Source organism: Lepidothrix coronata, unplaced genomic scaffold, assembly GCF_001604755.1.
Source record: "Lepidothrix coronata isolate B3197 unplaced genomic scaffold, Lepidothrix_coronata-1.0 Scaffold26, whole genome shotgun sequence".
In the NCBI taxonomy this organism is placed as follows: Eukaryota; Metazoa; Chordata; class Aves; order Passeriformes; family Pipridae; genus Lepidothrix; species Lepidothrix coronata.
The window spans coordinates 6,019,350-6,042,128 of NW_016690206.1; the positions used below are offsets into that span (position 1 = coordinate 6,019,350).

At 39.4% G+C, this 22,779-nt stretch overlaps 1 long non-coding RNA gene across 2 annotated transcripts; it reads right to left on the bottom strand.

The window, feature by feature from the left end:
- Nucleotides 1–4,268: 4,268 nt before the first annotated feature.
- On the bottom strand, nt 4,269–21,973 carry LOC108494621. Of its 2 annotated transcripts, none has more exons than XR_001873918.1 (4): nt 21,806–21,973; nt 10,372–10,417; nt 7,492–7,563; nt 4,269–4,377 (listed from the first exon to the last, which is right to left on the bottom strand). It is a non-coding gene; the product is annotated as an uncharacterized LOC108494621 (long non-coding RNA). The 2 variants fall into 2 exon arrangements; XR_001873919.1 differs by lacking the exon at nt 4,269–4,377 and adding an exon at nt 7,211–7,304.
- Nucleotides 21,974–22,779: the final 806 nt, after the last annotated feature.

Consider the following 22,779-nt stretch of genomic DNA (forward strand, 5'->3'; position numbering starts at 1 on the left):
GGATCGGGGGAAGGCCACAAGGCAACATCCTGGTGGATGTCTGTTACAGACCGCCTAACCAGGATGAAGAGGCAGATGAAGTATATATGTAAGAGGTTGGCTGATGTTTCATGATTGCTAACCCTTGCTCTTGTGGAAGACTTTAACTTGTCAGATGTCTGCTGGAAACTCAACACAGTGGAGAGCAGGCAGTCTAGGAGGTTCCTGGAGCATGTGAAAGATAACTTCCCAACACAGCTGGTGAGTGAGCCCACCAGGGGGTGGTTCACTAGCCTTCTGTTTACAAACAGAGAAGGGCTGGTCCGAGATGTGGTGGTCAGAGGCCATCCTGGGCACAGAGAAAATGAAATGATGAGTTTATGATTCTTAGTGAAGTGAGGAGGAGAATTAAAAAAACTCTACCTTCAACTTCCAGAGGGCAGATTTTGGCCTATTCAGGACACTGGTTCAGAGGGCCCCTTGAGAAATAGTCCTTAAAAACAAAGGCGTCCAAGAAGGCTTGACATACACTAAGATCAAAGTCTTAAAGGTGTAGGAGGAAGCTGTCCCTGTGCGCCAAAAGATGGGCCTGTGTGGAAAAAGACAGACATGGCTGAACACAGAGCTTTCACTGGAACTTAGGCTAAAAAAGAGAGTTTATGAACTTTGGAAGAAGGGGCAGCCTGCTCAGGAAGAGTACAAGGACGTCGTTAGGTTATGCAGAGAGGAAATTAGAAAGGTGAAAGCTCACCTAGAACTCAATCTGAGCACTGCTGTGAAAGATAATAAAAAATGTTTTTATAAATACATTAACAACAAAAGGAGGGCCAGGGAAAATCTCCATCCTTTATTGGACCTGGAGGAGAAAATTGTCACCGAGGATGAGGAAAAGGCTGAGGTACGTAACGCCTTCTTTACCTCAGTCTTCAACAGAAAGATCAGTTATCCTCAGGGCAACCAGCCTCCCAAGCTGGTACACAGGGACAGGGAGCAGAAGAGACACACTGTAATCCACGAGTAAGTATTTAGTGTCCTGATGAGCCACTTACACACTCACAAGTCTCTGGGAGTGGATGGGATTCACCCAAGGGTACTGATGGAGCAGGCGAAAGAGCTTGTCAAGCCAGTCTCCATCATTTGTCACCAGTCCTGGTTAATCAGGATGACTGGAGCTTGGTAAATGTGACACCCATATACAGGAAGGGTTGGAAGGAGGATCCAGGTCTGTCAGCCTGATCTTGGTGCCAGGAAAGGTTATAGAACAGATCATCCTGGCCGTGATCATAGGGCACATATAGGACAACAAGGATATCAGGTTCAGCCAACATGGGTTTCAGAAGGAAGGTCCTGTTTGGCCAACCTGATCTCCTTTTATGACCAGCTGACTCACATAGTGGATGAAGTCTACCTGAAATTTAGTAAAACCTTTGACACAGTTTCCCACAGCATTCTGCTGGAGAAGCTGGTAGCCCATGGCTTAGACAGGTGTACTCTTCTGGGTTAAAAACTGGCTGGATAGCTGGGATCAGAGAGTGGTCATGAATGGAGTTACATCCATCTGGTGCCTGCTCACTAGTGGGATTCCCCAGGGCTCAGTACTAGGGCCAGTCCTGTTTAATATCTTTATCAATGATCTGGATGAGGGGATTAAGTGCATCCTCAGTCATTTCACAGATGACACTGAGTTGGGTGGGAGTGTTGACCTGCTGGAGGGTAGCAAGGCTCTGCAGAGGAATCTGGACATACTGGATCAATGGACCAAGGCCAGTGGTATGAGATTCAATAACTTGAAGAGTCAGGTCCCGCACTGGAGTTTACAACCACCTCATGCAGCACTACAGGCTTGGAGAAGAGTGGCTGGAAAGTTGCCTGGTGGAAAACGACCTGGGGGTGCTGGTCCACAGACAGCTGAACACGAGCCCAGGTGGCCAAGAATGCCAATGGCATCCTGGCTTGTATCAAAAATAGTGTGGCCTGCAGAACCAGGGCAGTGATCATCCCCCCTGTACTCGGCATTAATGAGGCTGCACTTTGAAACCTGTGTTCAGTTTTGGGCCTCTCACTATAAGAAGGACATTGAGGTGCTGGAGCATGTCCAGAGAAGGGCAACAGAGCTGGTGCAGGGTCTGGAGCACAAGTCTGATGAGAAGCAGCTGAGGGAGCTGGGGCTGTTTAGCCTGGAGAAAAGGAAGCTCAGTGGAGACCTTATCACTCTCTACAACTACCTGACAGGAGTTTGGAGCAAGAGGTTTGGCTTCTTCTTCCAGGAAACTAGTGACAGGACAAGAGGAATGACCTCAAGCTGCGCCAGTGCATGTTTAAGTTGGGCAACAGGAAGAATTTCTTCACTCAAAGGGTGGTTAAGCATTTGAATGGAGTGCCCAGGGAACTGGTGGAGTCACCATCCCTGGAAGCACTCAAGAAACAACTGGGTGTTCCACTTAGTCCTATAGTTTACCTGACAAGATGACATTCAGCCAAAGGCTGGACTCGATGACCTCAGAGGTCTTTTCCAAACTTAAAGATTCTGTGATTCTGTAACACACTTTTAACAATTATGAACTAATTAGATGTGGGTGGATATAGAAGTGATATTGAGATTTTTTAGAAAGTCTTGAGAAAAATCTTGATTTTTCTACAGCCAAAAGTAAAACTCCTATGAACATTTCTGAAAACAGGATTTTACCCTCTCTCCGCTATCATGACCATATTACAATTTTCAAAAAGTTATTTTAGTCTAATGGCTACATACAACCTATCACAGGTATAAAATTTATTACAGCTGAAGAATCCTTTTGAATTCCTGTACATTATTTATAAAAACAGATAATATGTATGATAAACAAAGGTAACATGCAAGTTCCCCAGTGAAAGTTTATATTTCATCTAGGAATGCCTGAATACCAGTCTTTGGACTGCAAGGGTTTTTGTCTAGGAAATGCTTTTCTTGCCACTGTATCTCAGAAAACTGGGATTATACTTATGAACAATTATTACTCAAGGAAACTATGACACCAAATTAGTTAAAGCAAACAAATACATATACAAACCAACATCTTTAGCCAATGTTCTTCCAAATAATCTGCCTGGGCTTTAACAAAAACTCCTGCAAAACTGGGTAAGCAGCAGGATACTTTCATATACTAAGAACTATTTTTTTTTGTCACTCTTTCTGTCACAAATGTTTCCAAAGGCTGGAGTTCAAAGCAACCTCAACATTATTCAATAAGACTTAGAAATTAAACAGTTACTGCGCTTTGCAGAGTCCTTTGATTGAGTTCTGCAGGTGGAAATTCAGGATTGGTGCCAACCCGAGTCTGTGATTTCTAAAAGTCAAAAATCAAACCAGTGTTATCTCAGACATTTTTCCAGACAAAATGCGCTTTTCTCTTCCAGTTGCTGGAAATAGGATTTCTATTCCTTTCTCTTTCTACATTTTTGCCTTGTAATACTACACAGTTTTCAGATTTTTCAGAAACGCTTCAGAATTAAGAGTTCTGCCATAGTACCTTCCCTTATGATAGCTTCTGACCTAACTGAATAGTTAAAACCAAAATAAAGGAAAACTAACCTAACTTACTAGGTAACTAAGCAAGATAACTTGTTTAGCTGCAGTCATTGCTGTGTTATTACAGATAACGCTACCAGTTCCCAACAGAATACTTGTAATTTGTCTTGGTATCTTTCCATCTTTCCTAAAGCCCCAGATTTCACAGTCAAGTGAAAACTTTCATTAGAAAGGAAGTGTTAAGAACAGAACATGTGTGAATTTTTTAAAAATACTTGAAGTAGTGTCAGGATTTTATGATGCTTGGCTTGTGCTTTTTGAAGCTTGAAGTTGGCAATACACACATTCATATTTCCATAACTTGTAACAATATTGCTGTCCTCTTCCTGTCCTCAGCAAAACACCAAGACAAAAAAATACCTTTCCTGATGCCAACTTTATTATGAAAATCATTTTCTAGAAAGAACCACATGAAATGCAAACCTAATGCCTTATCTTCCAGACTTGATGATTCTTAGGCTGTCTTCTTTTGGGGCCTGCCCTTCAGGGACTTCACCTGCACTTACCTACATCCAGCTCCAGTCTTCCATTTGTTGGCAATGATGCAGCTAGACCTTTAGACAACAGCATGACCCCTTCAATGCAGCCAGATACTAGAGACAAACACTGTCTAGCTTTTAAAACTACTTTTCCATAGGGCACACATTTTTCACTGCAACTGTTTTCTCAAAACCAAAATAAAATACATTTTTCTATCTACAATTTCTTCATATTTCATGTAATTTATTAGAATAGAACATGGGTACAACATCTTGTGCAATTTAGTCCAAAACTTGCTAAATAGCAGGGTGAAAAAGGCATCTCTCTCTAGAATCCAAGGAGGAGGAGCCCTGAAAAAAAGACACCTTAGTAAATGCTTTGTTAAGATGATGTCATCAATATTTGCATGTTTGATATCTTCTGGACACATGTAGGCATGCAAGAAGACAGTGTTCTGGCTTTAGAGTTTTTGGAATTTGGAGTAAAGGCTTTAAATATCATTAATGTAATTAAATTACACCATGAAAATGACACAATTAACTTTGCAATGCTTTTTACGAAATTTACACAATGATCCTGAAGTAATTGAGACCCACCTCATCCCTTTGCTACACTGTTTGCCAATGAGCAACAACATAGACAGCAAATCAGTATTTTTTTAACCTAAATGTTTAGACAGTAGGTGATAAAATTCAGCTTTTCAAGTGCTGTAAAAATTCAAATTCATCTTCATGAAATTCAGATCTACACATTCCAGGACAGAGAAAAAATACTGTTAATTGAAACTCACAACAATTCAACTTCATCTGACAAAAACATTTTATCTCATTTTGCATTTCCATGCAGCATCATTCACCAGAGAGCCATGCTGTAGGACCCTGCCTCTTGAGATAGCATGGGACTCAAAATTGAAACAAATTCTCACACTGGCATAAAGGTGTATTTTGTACATACTAGCAAGATAATGCTTTGCACTGATTCCTTTTTGTGCAGACTGTAGCTCTAAAGCATTATTCATAAAACCATGCATAATGGGAAAAGCAATCTACCTTGATGATGTGATAGGTAAGTAAATGCAGAGATAGAGTGCAAGAAAGTATGTCTTTGCTTGGTGATGCCAAAAAAAAAAAAAAAGGAAATATTTCAGCTAATTTGCCCTTGAACACAAATGATTTTAACTGTGCATATTCCTCTATAGTGTATATTCTACTATAGAGAAGCACAGTTTGAATAGCTTATGTTTTCAGGGCTACTCTAACATTCATTTTGCCTAGATTTCTGTGAATAATCCCAAATGCTGGACAGGTACAACTAAAAAGAGTAAGATGTTAGCAAGAGAAAAAGGGAAATGGGCAAAAGATGGTGCTTGCATTCCTTGGGTAAAATTTGATTTTTTACTTTCACCTTTCAGTACCACGTCCACATACCATGGCTGACTAAGAAGTTTCAAGGCAGAATACCTGGGACAGCCCCAAGATGAAAAGAGGCTGAGGAAATTGATTTTCCATGCTTAATTCCTATCAAGTCTAATGAACAGAAATGATCTACTAGCCTTTTAGAAATGAGAAATGGGGAAATAAAAAAACATTGCCAATGTCTGCTGAGCAGGGTTCATTTTCAACTAGCATGAATATCTGTCATTTAAACATACAAGAAGCTACCAAGCTGACAATGCTTTTCAATTATAAGAAAAGCCATGTCTGAAGTTTCTCTTTTCCTGAAGGGTGACATCTGCTCTGTAACTTAAAGCATCTGCACCGTCTCTTTTGCAATGTAAGATATCCATTGTGTCAGTTAGAACAAGGCAGGCAGATGCTCCTTACACCTCCTGTTAACTTGTGCAACAGTCATGTTGCCAGAGTTAATTAAGACTGACTCTTTGCACACTTGACTTGTGCAGACATACACCATCTTCTCTTCTTTGTTTCTAGGTGGCTTCCTTTCAAATATTATGGGTCATTATTATTAAACACAGTTTATCACTGTTCTCATTTGAAATATGCAGTTTATAAGAGACACTATAACCACTGCAACAGATAATATCTCTCTCTCTTTCGGGATAGGCCATCCCTTCTCTTGCAAAATGAGAAGTTGGCTTTGATTGTCTCTCCATGGAGATATGCGCTAAGATACCCAGTAGAGGACCTTGTCTGAGTTCTGAGACAGAGCCACTGAATGCAGTTTCCACCATCACATTGCCCAAACTTCAAAAATTTCATGGACAAAATCTGTCCTTTTTGCCTAGCCTAGATTCCCAAGAGAGTTCGAAGACCCCTTTCTATTACAACTGGGCTCCACAGTCCTAGTAATATTTTGCCCCTTTTAGGCAGGGCTTCAAAGAAAATATAATATTGGGCTACTTCATGCCTTCACGATTTCTTTCTCTCAGGGAGTGGCATAGCACTCATAACTCATCCATCTGTCTGGTTGTCTCCTCCTCTACATACCCAGAGTCCTATGATCAGCAGTAAGTGAAGGACAGAGACACAGAATAACTAAGTTGCTCTTCTACATAATGGAGGAGCACATGTGTTTTTCTTCATAAATTGTGAAAGAGTCCTCACATTTGCTCACTGCTTGCATGCTGCCCTCATTAGCACATGACTGGCATGAAACTCTCAGTACTCGCCACATTGGTACACAAGAAGTGGGGAAAAAAGGCTAATGGGGGTGTTTTACTGATTTGGCAACAGAAATCGCAGAAGAGTAAGCTCATATGGAAACAAAATTGTAGACTCTTACCTGCTTAATTTGTAATTTTAGTTCATTTCTCATTAGTAATTTTATGAAACCCTAACAAACAGGAAAATACAGAATGAACTATTTTCCACTCCTTTTCCAGGAGAGAGGCAGGTCTCTGAATTATTCTCCTCATTAAGTAAAAACCCTTCCATTTGGTTGGCATGACAGTGACACAGGATCTCTCAACAGCTATTTCAAAGGCTGTTGCAAACTACAGAGCTTCCTCGGTGAGAAACAAGTCTATACCTCCACATTATTGGGAGTTATGTGGATAAATCTCTATTCAATGAGATGAGAGTATGCCTCATTCAGCATCAAGTTAATAGCCAACATTTTCCAAATTCACCATAGCAACAATTATATCATGGCAAAAGGGTGAGAACAGCCTGCTAAAACAGACTGTTGGGATGGTAGATGAAGCAATCAACATCTCACACTTTACCTTTGTTGCATACAAAGCTTTGGTAGTGGTCAGTGCAAAATCAGCAAGGTAAAAGACAAGAAAATGTGGTGTTTGATGGTGTCCTCTACCTACCTATGAGACATACACAGCACATTCATGCAACTCTCATGAGCCCTACAGCTGCTCTCCAGGTGAAACATTGAGCATTTCAACATCCCAACTGGAAATAATACTGCAGTCTGAGATCAATGAATTGTGGAGTCACACATATTCTTAAGATGTAAAATAGGGAATCAAGAAAAAGAAAATATTTTATTACCTCCAAAATTCCAAAACCATTCAGAAACCTATGTAACACATCTCATAGTAAACTGTTGCTATAAGGTAGAATCTGTGAAGATAATAAACCAAAAAATTATATTGCCTTACAAATGAAAACAAAGCTAAGGAAAAGTTGATTTCATAATAACGTGCAGTATGGCAGTACACAGTGTGAGCTGGCCAACATCTAGCCCTCTATGCTATATCTCAGAAGATGGCATGCTTCGTTACATTCAGCTGCATGCTCCATTTTGCACAGTGTACATCTGTCTCTGAGGTTTTGTTCTCTCACATGGACATAATTATGGAACCCTGTTTACATCACTTCGACAAAATGAATATAAAATCTGGAAGAAATTCTAGGACACAAGCCCATACACTTAAATGGTACCAGGCTGCCACGTTAACTGCTTAGACCTCAGAATATTCTCTCTGTTTTACCCCCAACCACCCTCCTCCACCCCAAAAAAATTATAAAATTGTATCCTTTCAGAACAACTAAGACCAGTGAAAGAACATTAAGTAAAAATAAGAGTGATAAAACTGTGACATAAACTAATACATAATGTCAAGTCACTGAACAGATCAAGTAATTTCCTTTACAGCGGTATAAGAAACCTTACCATGTTCAACAAACTGGGAAAACAGGCAACAATATGATGACCAAAACAAATCTCTGAAAATTAAAGGCAGGGTATGGGAAAGGGTGGGCAGAAGAAATGCAGAGTTGTAGAGCAAACTAAGTACAACTGTAATCAGTTCTAAGCAGGTAAGTGAAATACCTTAGTAACATGTGAAACAGTTAGAAGCGGAAAAACTTGAGATTTTTGCTTCTTGGCAATTATTTTATATAGTACTTATATCATTCCACATTCAATTTACACCGAATTCCACTGACCTAGCATACAATCAAGACAGCACAATAGCTACTTTATGGGCTGTGATAACAAAGTCGATATTAGCTGCTTACACTTGTTCATCTGTAACTATTCAATAGAACATCATGTCTTGAATAGTATGTGGCTTTAAATACTTTTTAAAATTTGTGAGTATGCACACTAAGCTAGCACCCAACATGCACTTATTCTATTGACAGAAATAAAAGATGTCCTTGGGTATTCTTAACAAAAGAAGTATGAAGGATTCATTATAAAAATAATTCCTAGTTACCCTCTCAGTCACAGAAACTAGATGAAAAATTCAGAAGTCAAACTGAAGCAGGATAGTTTTTTGGTTTTTTAAAGGTATCCATGCCTTTTACATCTCATGAATAATTACAAATGTAATTACAATTTTCACCTTTTGTGTTTTCAACTCAAGTATGAGCAATATGTGATGATGGGTTAAATTCAGTGTTTGGGCTTTTTTTTACTTCATCTCTAAATTTATATGGTTCCTCTTTGTATTACTCAGCGACAGCACAATTGTGGAGAGAAGATTAGAAATTATGCTCTTCATAAATATCTGATACATTTTGTGCGGTTTTGTTTAAACTATCTTAATCTCATAGAAGCAGGTGGTACATGTCCTATTGTCAATATGACTATATTAACAACAGGTAAATTTGGCTTTTTTAGAGAGAATTAAAAATCTCTACAATAGTAATACATACAAATCTTATCCTTCTTGCAACACTTGTGAAATTTCATCATACTCTTCTCAAAAAGTACCCTAAGACTTTCAGGAAAAGGGGGAAAAAACCTCACATGAACCCGGAGGAGCAGAGCTGATTTAATAGCTTGCTTTTTCCAGCCTGAGCCTTTCTAAGCACTCCTTTGAACTGATGCCCTTTCAGATTCAAATAGTATGACTAATAATTGCCATATATGTCTCAGAATCTGCTATGCCCATTAAGCTATAGTTAGTTTTTCCTCCACCTCTTACTACATCAAACACAACAGTCACCTTTTTTTAGTGATCTCTCACTTTACAGACATACCTATTTGCCTTATCTTTCATTCCTTATGTAGCCTTTAACTGACTTACAGTAAGCAACCCAGTAGTGTGGAGGTTAGTGCACAGAATGATGTTTGCTCCTCTGTTCATTTAAGCCTACCGAGTCTTGTATTAGAAAGATAATTAAGAATCTCACCCTTTTTGTTTATTCAAGCCCTTGAAAATCCCATCTTCCTTTGACTTTAATCTGGTAAACCTTTGATGTTAGTTGTTAACCTGTTTGTATTTATCAACAACTCAAAATTCATATTACTGTAGAGAAGCAACTCTGCTTAGTCTGTGCATGTGCTGGTGGGGAGGGGGACAGTGGTGGAAAGGAAAGCTTGATTGAACCAATTTCCATTAACAAATCCTTTACACTTGAAGGATTTTGTCTTACCACAGGATATTTGGGCAAGTTATTGCCTAAGAAGTGTGTTGTAAACGCGGAGGTGTTTATAGACCAGGAAATATTTACTTGCTAGGAGAGGCACAGATAAAAAGATACAGTTTCAAGGAAAATGCAGATGCTGCTTACTTTAGAATTCTCTGTTTCTTAAGGTTTTTATATTTATAGACATTCCCTTGGTGAGGTCATTTTTAAGTACCTTTTTTTCCCACAGGTGTTTTTACAAGTCACAGAGGCACCCCAATAACATGGCACATCCTTGTCCCGTTCAGTCTGGCTGATTTCAGCGTCCTCACTTACACCAAAAGCAGTAGCTCATTTCCTCTGCTGTACCAGTGGTTTGGGGTCTAAGTCTCCTACAGGACACACATGTGACCTCAGCAGTGGTTCCCTCCCCAAAAAAACCCCAGCCATTCACTGCAGCCCACAGGGTTCTCCTTCTGGTGAGACAGTGCAAGGACTTCTCTGTGGGCTGAGACCTGGACCACCAAGTACTTCAGATAAATGAAACTAATATGGTGTCTTTGACATTACCTGCAGCGTGCCCCACATTTCACATGAAGCTGGCAGGGGCAAATTTCTAGAACAAAAAAGGAAAAAAAGAGTGTTCTTCAGAATGCTCAGTGGTGTTCCACAGATCAGTTCAAAATGCTGGTGTCAGACATCCACAAAGTTTGTACTGATGACCTGGCTATTTATAGTCAGAGGAAAAGCAGCAGCACATTTCCTCTGCTTTCCACTCCAGCACTTACACCCCTTAAGGCCTCATTTAGGACCTTATCCAGACTGCAGCCATTGATCCCTTGCTGTCAAATCACCTGGGGCAAAGTGCAAGTACAGAGCAGGATGCAACTGTGGAGCTCGACTTTGCTTAAATTGCCTGGTGCCTTGTTGGCATTCAGAGTTCACATTGCTGCAACCAAGGTGGGCCACCAAGAATAAAAGCCACCAAGGGTCTGGTTGTATAGCAAGCAAGATTAATATGGCTTGTGGCTCCTTCCTTTGACATTTACCAAATCCTTTTACTCTGTGTAGAATAAAGTTATCCCTGAGAGAAAACCAAAGTCAGTTCACACTTGCCCCACATAAAGTCAGCAGCCTGTGAAAAGTTTCGTAGATACCACAACATCTGGCTAAAGGTCCAAATAATAGGACCCAAAAATCCCTGTAAAGTATGAACAAAGGGTGTCTCTGCGGGACCCAAGGGAGCCACATGTAAATATATGTTTATTATTATTTAGTTTACTTTTACAAAAGTCAAGAAAGGTGCATTGGGTGAAAAGGAAATGCTAATTGCAGCGCTCTCAAAAAGTCCTTCTCAAGGTTCCAAAAAAAGGAGCTAGATTCTCTTCTCAGGTTCAAAGCACTCTCACTGTGCTGGACTGACAGAGCAGCACAGTTTGAAGTTGAAAAGAGGGATAGCGTGGCTGCTGCTCTTTGAAGAGTGGAATAAGAAAGAGTAGCATTTAAGAAGCTTTTAGAAAAACACACCTTTTTCTGGGGAAAAATATGTATATTTTAAAATGGCAGAAGTTTAATGAAAAGTGAGGAAAACCTCATTTTATGAAACTTTGTTTTGGCTATCCATTTTCTATGAATAGCACCTTTTTCTCCCTCATTATTTCTCCCATCCAGGAAAGAGGTTCTGTGGCAGGACTGATAAAAGAGTCAAACACCTGTATTGATGGATTTGTTTTTAAGCATTGTACATACTTGGCAATGATAAATTATCACTTTACACATACATGCATATATAGGATGTGTATATGTGATTGTAGAAATGCATATATGCACTTACACCATATAGATATACACACCCTACACATCCAACTTGAGAGACCATAATATGCATAAATATATACATGTAAGTGGAACAAATTCAGACCTTGGCAGTAGTGCATGTATTTAACCTCACTTATGCAAATAAACCCACCAATTTAATCCTGGACAGCAGCAAACAGCCATAATTTCTTTTCAGTGGTCAAAGCTTTACCTTAGATTTACGTGTAACATTTTCTTCCTAGTCAAAACAGCACAAAAGAAATCTGGTCCCATATATTCCCTTATACCCCCAAAAAGGGGGAACATCTCCCATAGTCACAAACATAGAGTGAAATTGCCTCTGAGATTTTAGATATTTGTCAACCAAAAAAAAAATAGTAATTGTTTAGTGTTGATTACCACAGCCATTAAATATTATTGCTGAACCAAACACTATTTTTTTTTTGGAGTATTTTTGAACATTAAGGACATTACTGAGGATGGTCGGTATCATGTCAGACCAAAAATCCAGCCAGCCCAGTACCTTGTCTCTCACAGTGGTAAAAAACAAAACAACAAAAAAAAAAAAAAAAAAAAAAAAAAAAAAAAACACAAACAACAAAAAAAATAACAGCAGAGCAGGTACATATTTATTTTGGTTTATTCTTTGCCATGACACCATTTGTTTTAGAGTCTCTTCCATTCATGAGTCCCAAGAATACAACCTGTATTGTCCTCATCTGATATTACTTTATGCTGTTTTATACAGATTCAAATCCACAGAGACCAGAAAAGGCTGTACAGAGTTTAATAAGCAGTTCCTAAAAGGGTGGGAGCTAAAATTATCTCTGGACAAGAATCCTTGCTTTAGAGTAGGACAGTGCCTTCTGCCAAGCAGGAAGAAACAGATGGGGGCTGAGAACTTCAGATGCCTTCCCCTATGACAGGGCCTGCACCCAAAAGGCAACAATTGCAAAGCAACAGAGACCATGAGAAAAAAAAAAGCCCAAGATAAGGGACCACACATATGATCCCGCCTCTTTGCACTTTTGGTTATCAGCCAGTAGAACTGAGCCAGCATGGAAGGAAAAGTACCCTGCTGCTGATTCGGACCTAAAGCTGATTACTCTTCCCTACAGGCTAGGATAAGATTAGGAAGCAGATCCAAGTTCCCCAGTTTTGTCTCTTTTGTATTCCCAGGAGCATGTGATTAGACAAATACCCCTTAATCAGGGTCAGATTTACTGCTAGATCCCATACCAATATGAGAACAGGGGAGAAAAACATGAGACAGAGGAGCTAAGAGTTCTGGATCTCCCTCTCCCCTGCCGTGTGTTTTTGGTTTGTGCCCTGCCACTCCATACCCAAAAACTGCTGCTTGCTAGGGCTAATCCCAGCGCTGGCTATTTTTACACCTCTGAGTCCAATCTTGTATTAATCACTCAAGGTACTTCTCAGCCCCCACAGTCAAAACATATAAACTGACATATTCTGAAAACACACTGTCATTGTTTTACCAGATATGACTCCCACACTGAAGTTGCCAGAGTAGATGAGATCAATGGTCAACACATACTTCTATCTCAACTCAGAGAGTAAACAGGTCTAAGTGATTCCAAAGAAAGGATAAAAGGCCTTCACTGGACAGTTAGGCAGAGCTATCCCCCGCTGTGGACCAATTTCAGGCCCATTTCAGGCAGTCACTGTTTGGCTTATGCCCTTGGAGCATACATACTAACCTCCCTTATGAATTTTTATCCCAACTAGCAAAACTACAGGTAATTTTATTTGTAACATGCAAAGCTGAATCCTCTATACTAAATTCACTGTCTCAGCTGTAAAGCCCTTCAGACTTTTTTTGGTGCAGAGAACATACTTCCTTTTAGGTATGAATGGGACAGCACCATCCCATTCATACCTAAGCACACACTGCTTGGAAAGACAATGTCAAATCTAGTAACAATATATTTTACACTGTCATTTAAAACAACAAATTTGCTTAAGAAAATTTCCCTTCTTATTACATGCACTACACCACTGTACAACCTTCTGGTGAACTAGCCTCTCTATTTGAAAAAAAAAGAGAAAAACAGAATGCAGGAAAATCCCAAGTGGCTTCACATGGGATCCACTCAAGAAACAGAGGGGATCACACAAATAATCTAAGAGTTCTGAGTAGCCATTTTCTATATTTAATAAGGTATGACGAGAACGATGTGCCATAATAGGACCGTTGCATTTGGATCACACCGAACTGGATAAGAGTACCACTATGTCTATCTTAATTTTTTCAAGTTATGTTATTTTCAGTATATGTAGTTGTGATACTCACTCTACTACCGAATTTATTAGCAGATAATATCCCATGTAAACTCATTAGCATTATTTATGTTCAGAACTTCAAGAAGTACTAGTAATGACAGACAATAGATTTGATCTTCAGGGTAATTATTAGGTTTCCTCAACAAAAGAAACATAATGTGCACAGTCAAAAAGAGAAGTTTGCAGTTAAAGCACTTTTCCATCCTTCCCCATAAAAAGCACTGAAAATAATGGAAATTCATAGACTTACATAGAAATAGTTTGGACTTCAAAAAGTCATCTAGTTCATATCTCCTCTCAAGGTAAGATGAATATACATAATTTAAGGCACTTAATCTACCCCTCCATTCCTGCAGTGTTGTCCCTTATTATAGCTGCATTTTATGTACGTGTTATGCCTTTACATAGACTAAGTCACTAGATAACTACAGTTTATCATACATCTCTATTAAAACTAATAATTTTGAGAGTGAGAACATTTGTTCACCCAATTGTCCTTCTAGTAGAAACTTCTTTTTAAACCTAATATAATTGTTCACATTCCTGGTCTTTATCTTGCCAACATACAGTTTACAGAACTTAAATGTCTCAGCACAGTTGATGCAAACTTACACAGCAGCTTTATGTGCATTTCTTCAACTCTTGTACGTTGCTCTTTACTTATACCCTGGCCTTTGGAAATGGCAGGTCAGTCTAGTAGCTCTCACCAAGCAACAGCACTGGGGTGCTGGTAAATGGAAATAAATTGTTCAAGAACAAAGCTCAAAGAAAACTATAGATAGGGTTTACATATATATATATGTATATGTGTGTATGTATGTATATGTGTGTGTGTGCACGTGTGTGTATAATTAAAAAAAAAAACAAACAAACAGACTATACTTGCAAAGCCTATGTTCTGCATCCACTGCATTCCTTTCCAGTTCTGCAGTTCCAGCCAAACAAGAGATCAGGTTAGGTCATTTCTCACAGAAGCATGATTCATTCCTCCTAGGAGCCATAAGGTTAAACCCCATAAAATGTAAATCCCGTTTCAGGTTTCTCTTGAGACTGCTTTTGTTCCATTCAGGTATGTGTTCTGCCTCATCACAACTGAAATCAGTTGTATTAAAACTAAACAAAGACATTCCTGAGGAATCCAAGTGAAGTGTGACTAATTATTGTCTCCTGTACTTCTCAAGCACTGTTAAAAATGAGACTTCTTTAGTTATTCTAGGGACAAAAAAATCTTGTCCCAACATGGGGTGTTAGATCCCATATTGGTTTAAACAGACTCCTTATAAAGTTTCTCTTTTGTACTTCCCAGCATGCATTTTGGTTTAGTAGAATTCATTGTGTAGTGGTTATTTGCCCTAAGGACAACCAAAAGAGCCTATTTGAAGGAATGGGTTCGAACCATAGGGCATTTTGGATTGAAAAGAAAAAGAAAATGGCAAAAGCTTTGATTCAAGAATTTAAATGATCAACATCCAAACTAGAATTGCACCAATGCCCCTCAGGGATGAACCTTAATATATATAAGGATCCTCAGTCCTGCTACTGACATTATATTACACTGAGTAGTTCCTTTCCTCAACCCAAGAAAGCCGCAGCACAATGTACATGAAATATAACACTGATTGGGGACCAGGAACATCATCACAAATTCCAGAGATTAGCCTCTGCAGATCAGATTCTTAGATGGCTGGGGGAAAACACTTTATCAACCACTAGAAAACATATGCAGCTTTGATTCCACTGTTTCATGTTGGACTTCTGTTTCTTTTGGCACGTGTTTGCAATATCAAATGCCACAATACTGATGAACACTCAAAGACCATATGATATCACTAACAAAGTGCAAACTTGACAAATCCCAAGATGTCTAGCAATGGAGTTCAGACTCTATGTCCTTGTAAACCCATATCCCCTGGTTTCTTGGCTCAGTAGAATGCTGATTGAGAAAAATACATGTCACTGGAATTTGAAAGTCTGCTGTGGAGTTCCTCCCATCCCCCCATCACTTTCTACATGTTGATGCTGAAATGTAGTAAACAGGCATTCATAGAGATCATATTCATCTTTAAAAGTGAGCAACTGCTGGCTTTGTAAAGCCATGCTGACATTTTGCCACCTTGTTCTGCTGCCAATAAAATTTGGTAATTTAATGAAGTGGAGATCTAACAAATGCACAAACCTTGGTGGATTATCAGCATCAAGGTTTACATTGCAGTGTGTGAAAAAAGGATTAAAGAAGTACTTTTTAGTTATAATAAACCCTGAGCATTGGATTAAAGTGCAATGGAGCTGGCAAGAAGGATACAGTATCTATAGAATTTAATGGTAACCTAGCTCTATCAGGCCCTACAGCTTTAATTTCAATACAGCATTTTCTTCTTAATCCCTTGTTTGCCAGCAGTAATGTTGTTGGATTACAGTGACCACCAGGTTGTGGCTATTTACATAAAAATTAGGCAAATGTCTTTAATAAGGACAAAATTACATAGCTGTTGGATATTAAAAAGGTTTTATAACTTTGAACCTTGCTGCTTCTGTGATTTTTCTGTTAAATTTAAAAGATCAGGAGAACTCCTCCCTTTCCCTCACAGAAGCCAGCAAAAACTTCCAGCCATTATCTGCCACAAGAACTTCACATTGAAAGCTGAGGGGCTCAGTAAGCATGTCTGAATCAAGCTAACATTTTGTTGGTCATAAAACAGAGAGCAGATTCTCAATTGATTTAAATTGCCAGCCCTACCCTAACTTCAAAGTACTAATTTTGGTTTATGTTCTCTGTGCCACAGGAATAACTGACAGGCAGGGACTGGCTGAAATAGCAAAAAAACGATCCATATCCACTAAATATTTTTCTCTACTTGATTTTAGCATTCCTGCCCTGAATATCTATCCACTCGCTCAAAGTGATTTCCCCTGTTCTTTCATAATTTTCTGAAGCAAGAGATTGAAAAAACTTCACCTGGCCCCATGGGGCTGGGGCTGAGAGACTAAATACAGTCCTCAACAGCAGCAACCCAGATTCAAGAAATGAGGAGCTTGTACTGGAGATGTAAGTGAAGGTAGCCCCATTACAGATGGGTAGCCCCAGCATATCTGTTCTTCACCAGGAGCTGAAAGCTAGGGAAGCACATGAACTTGCAAGAGTGGAGAAAGGAGGCTAGGAAAGATAGAAGGGCAGCTCTAGCCACTTATATAATCAGAAGGCATACAGAGGAAGAAGTATCTATTAGGATCACTAAGAAATAACATCTACACTTTAAGGTTTTGTTTTATATCACCTGGGCAACAAAGAGAAAGGATGCTCAGTTTGGCCAGCTTTAACTCACCCACAGCATGAGCTTGTCAGGTTGCTGTAGAAGCAACAGGCAAATGAAGAGCTCAGGACAACAGGGTGCACATCACTACTGCCAGCCAAGGAAAGCAGAGAAAGATATCAGGGTATGATATCCTTTCCTGCTCCTCTGCAACTTTCTTTAACTTCTGCTTGTGGGAGGCAGGTGGTGACCCAGCCTGTGGTTTTGGAAGGAGGAATGGATGGATTTGTAGAAACACACTTCACTGCTCTTCTGTACAGAGGGTGCATGGGACCAGATTAATGCTGAAAGTTGTGTCATGGAGTACGAGGGTAAGGTGTTTTGTCCACATGCCTGTGCAGAGGAGTAAAACATGAAGGGGAGGGGTTTGAGCATGTGCTTATGCAGAGCACCTGGCTATTCTCACAGGAGGTAACACTCTCAGGGTTCACCAGCAATCCAATGAGGGGGACAAAGTATGTTATATAAATTGAAATAGCTTTGGTAGGAGAGTAAGAGCAGCCATATGGGAACATAATAAGGAGAGCACTTTATGAAATGTATGTCCATTCAGCAGATGACAGAACTAAAATGACATCTTCCACAGCATTTGAGAGGGAAGCCTTCCTCCCTGATCTCCACCTCACCCCACAGCCACCATTTGGTAGATTGTTTTCACATTGACCAGCTTATTTGACAAATACAACCAAAGCATATCCCTTAAAAAGAGACTTAATTTATATTAGGGTTCTTTCTTTAATATGGGTGCTACATAGAAAGCCCCATTTTCTTTTCCTTAAAAATCAACTTTAAGATAAATAGTATTTTTAAAATATAGTACGTGGCTCATTTCTTGCATTTTCCCATTCATCACATTTGACTGATTAGAATACCTAATGCATTTATTGAAAATGAACAAACAAAAAAACACTGGAACCAAGACATCAATAATTCTAACTTTGTTTCTTATTAAACATGGGCTTGTATGTTGGTTATATTGAATAGTTGTGGTTTATTTGAAGCAGGCCATTTGCTTTACTGCAAATTATCTGATTATTCCAGCAACTTAAGAAAACGATTTTCTAAATAAAGCTTATTTCCATTATTTCATTATGGAAAATAGATAATAAAAACATTACTGAAGAGTTCTGTCCCAGCTTTTTTTCTAATTTGCTTCATTTTTCTTGTAGCTGCTTTCTCTGGCCCTTACTGCACTATGAATATAGGGGGGAATAAAAGTGATGATTTTATTTTTTTTCTCTCCCCCCAAAAAAATGCCTCTAATAAGATGACTATTCCCTTGCGCCTCAGAATGTAACTTCTTTCCTCCAGGACCTGTTGTGAGTAGGAATTCTTTGTATCCTCCTTAAGAGGTAGGATAGTTTTTCTGCTGAAAAGACATGGTTTGCTTCCTCGCTTCAAGCCTGGCTAGTTATTATTGCTAGTGGACAGTAAAACTAAGACTGTTTCTCTATAATTCACCTCAGTCCTCCAACACTTCTACTCTGGACCATTGTGAAAGTCAGAAAAAAGAAAGCAAAGTGTTTTCATGAAAAAAAGATACCTATAAATCCTGTGGAGCACAACCTATAATACTCCATTACATATCCTCAACATATCCTGTTATAACCATCTTCACCTGTCCTGTTAAAACATTTGTAGCTCTAAAAGTGTGATCTAGAAAAGGGAATGGCTAAAAGAGAAATGACATGCAAAAAAAATATTTTGATAAATTGAACAGAAATTTAACTTTATAGTCTTTTTCATTTCTGTGTGTCACTCTATCCTGCTCCTTACTGCACTGATTATGCTACAGCTTAAGAAAGTAGCTGCTTAATACTTCATGCTAATTTCATACTGACTTTACCCCCATCAGCCTTTAGCCGATGTAGACTTTACCAGGACACATTTTAATTACATTCTCTCTAAGGAAAAGACAGTTATTTTTCAGTTTTACAGATAGAGATTTTCATAATGAGAAGAAATTCCTTAGACACATTTCCTCAAAATTGCCCTTTACTAACCTCAAAAAAACAAAGCAACAAACCTCTATCCTTCCCTAAGCACTCCTCATCCTTCCCAGTCCGACATTAGGGTGCTCCATAGATCCTCTCCACCAGAGTTGGCTCAGTTGCCCAGGGCTGAATCCAAGAGAGTGTGTGGCTGTGCAAGCTCACAAACAGCTTAAGGAAGCAGTCTTACACTATGTACCCTTTCTTAATTTGTGCATACTTATTATTTTAATCGATATCTTGGTAATTAAAGTCCTACATGATCAATTTTTCTGGCCTTCCTACAGGCCTCTCTAATTTTAAAAAACATTTCCCAGTCCCCTAACTCTACACTGCTGTTGGCTGTTCCAAGAATCACCAAGCTCCCTCCTCTGCTTTCAAATTCTACAGAGACTGTCCTTGGGCATGTCAGCTAATATATTTTCTAAGACTTTTCATTACAAATTTAATAATATCATCCACCGATATTGTCAAGCCTCTGCTTGATTCTGCTTACTCTTCACTAAATGCAGTATTAAGCCCCCACTCATTTTCTTTATCCAGTTTTACCTCTGTTATTACACTAATAATACAACCATTATCTCTGAAGTGATTCTACCTACAGTCAATAGTCTTAAGCTCAAACCCTACTTCCTACAAAGCCTATGGGGCAACACCATTTTAAGAACACAGGATAGGCAAATAGTCCTTACTCTTGAGGACACATTCATACCTTAACATAGTGCCACAACCACAGTGATCAATACAGAGTAATTCATTTTAATTCTAAAGGCTCTACATCTAATAATCAGAAACCATTAAATGTGTCTAAAAAGTGAAGTGGAGAACCACACACAAAATGACTTCAAGTTTCTAGCTGGAGAACATGAGCAGCCCAAAGAGGACAAGCAGTACTTGTGGGCAAAACACAGGTTTTGGCTTTACTTGAAAGAGTAAACCTTTCTGTCCCTTGAAGCGAATAGAGACTTTGTCCTTTCTATCCCCTATTCCTCCATTCCTTCCTCCCTAAAGAGAATGAGGTCATATGTACTGGGAAGTCCACACCACACCACCCAGCTCTTAGAAAGACTGCAGCTCTTTAATAATCCAAGTATTTGAACCAAGTACTGATATAAGGGTAAAATCTTAACTTTATCCTATTACAGCAACTATAAAAGCAGAAAGATTCCAAGATTTAGATTTCTATTTTCCTAAACTGGATGGGTTTGTTAGTTTCTGCTTCTGTTTCTTCGGGGGGTTGGGGGGGTGGTGTTGAGGTGGGGGGATTTTGGGGGGTTGGTGGTGGGGGAGTTTAATCTGAGAGCTGTACAGGGCAGAGAAATATTTCACAGTATGTTTTGGTACAGGACCTCATGCAATAACTTTCTCTAGGTGCCAAAGAAATATAACATTAATAAGCAAACCATAATTTCAGGCTTTTGCTTCTGAATTTATCACAACTGCAGCAACTGATATGTATATTTCCCTTTTTCTCATTTTTTAAGCAAAGAGTCTGAACTTCCTTTCAAATATCTCTGTTGTTTTTTTTTTAATTATATTACTGACATCAATATGCAACGTTGCAGAAGAACTCTTCCTACTTATCCTGATAGACCAAAAGTTACATTTTCAGGATGCCCTTGTTCAGAGCTTCTGATCCTGATCTGACTGAAGTCAAATGACAAAACTGTCTCTGAATCCAGTGATCCGGGACCAAGTCTTAACCATTCTCCCAAAGATTCAGGCAGTATTTCTCCCTCCCCCACCAGAGCTCTTGCACTTGGGAAGTTAGAGTCTCTGCTGGTGAAAATTAACCAGCTCAGTTGTATGGACAGATGTGGACCAATTCACACTATCCGAAGATTGAGACTGAAGGCACTGTCATCCCTTCATAAAAAACAAAACAAAACAAAACAAAAAACAATGAAAAAAAATAAAAAAACCCACTAAAATAAAAGAAAGATAAAGGAAAGTCAGCAGCAAAAAGAAAAGATCATTCACTCCTTAATTAAGTGACCACATTGCTAATCAGATTTTCCCATGAAGATGCTTCAATTCCCCTCTGTACACTATAGGGGAAAAGCTAGCAGCTGTAGTATGGGCTGTTGAGATTTTTCAAATGTCCCTCAGAGAATTAGAGCTGCAAAATGATTTCTGCCAATTAATTCAATAGGCCAACAATTTTCAGCACTGTTTGTCTGTTAGCTAGGTCTGCATCAAGAAATATGAAATGGCCACAGGGCCTACATCTGTTTCCCTAAATAACCAGCAAAGCACAATTATCATAAATTTTTGATTAAAACCACAGACCACTGTATTATTTTCACCCATGGATGTTTCTTATGAACACAGTTGAGAAGTCCTTTCACCACCAACACATAGATTTAAGACACCTGTGCTGAGCACTGCACAAGCAGACTAACACACAAAACATCACATTTCCCAACCAGTGCATAACACACATTTCACTCATTGATTAATGCACCTTCCCCTGATTTTCATTTCCCCTCATTGCAATAAAGAATAAGATCATGCAGTAAAGCTTCCTTCCCTTATGAAAATTTCCTACTGACACTTGTATCCTCTCCTGCCTTCTACTCATACCAGTTCTTCCTTCACTCTTCAACCTCTAAGCTCAAACAGCAGCTCAGGCACTTCTTGCTTGAGCCTGAACACATCCCACAAATGAAACTCTTGGTTGATCTTCCTGTCCACCATACCTACTTAGCTTTCAGCTGTCACCATAGCCAAGCAAATCACAGAATTGTTGGAATTAGATGATCTTCAAGGTTCCTTCCAACCCAAACAATTCTATGGTTCTATGATGTCAGAGGCAAGGACACCTTTAACTAAACCAGGTTGCTCAAAGCTCCATCCCATCTGGCTTTGAACACTTCCAGGGATGGGGTACCCACCACTTTCTGAACAACCTGTCCCAGTGTCTCGCTGCCCTCAAAGCACAGAATTTCTTCCCAATATCTAACCTAAACCTACTTTTTTTCAGTTTAAACCAGTCCCACTTGTCCTATCACTATATACTCCTGTAAAAAGTCCCTCTCCAGCTTTTTTTATGGCCCTCCTCTGGACTTGCTTCAACAGGTCCATCTTCTTCATATGTTGGGGGCCCTGGAATTGGATGCAGCACTCCAGGTGGGGTTCCACGAGAGTAGAGTAGAGGGGTAGAATCCCCTCCCTCTACCTGCTGGCCATGCTTCTTTGGACTGGCTTTCTGATACGGCACATTGGTGGGTCATGTCAAGTTTTTCCTCCAACACCCCCAAGTACTCCTTCTCAGTTCCCAGAATAACAGCCTATGTAACTGATGCTGGATCACCCACAGAGCTGGCCTCCACTCTTGTTGCACAGGGCCCCTTTTCCCACACACCTGGTATGCTATATGGCAGCATTGAGTGCTGGGGCCAGCTAGCAGAGCAGAAATTTAACCCAGCAACTATGAGCAGCCATAGAGAGCCTTCTATTTACTTTCTAGTAGCATTTTGTGCAGTACAAGTGCTAAGCAGCACTCTCATTCCTGAATTCAGCTGTAAGAGGTGAACAGTAGACTAAGGGAAGTAACT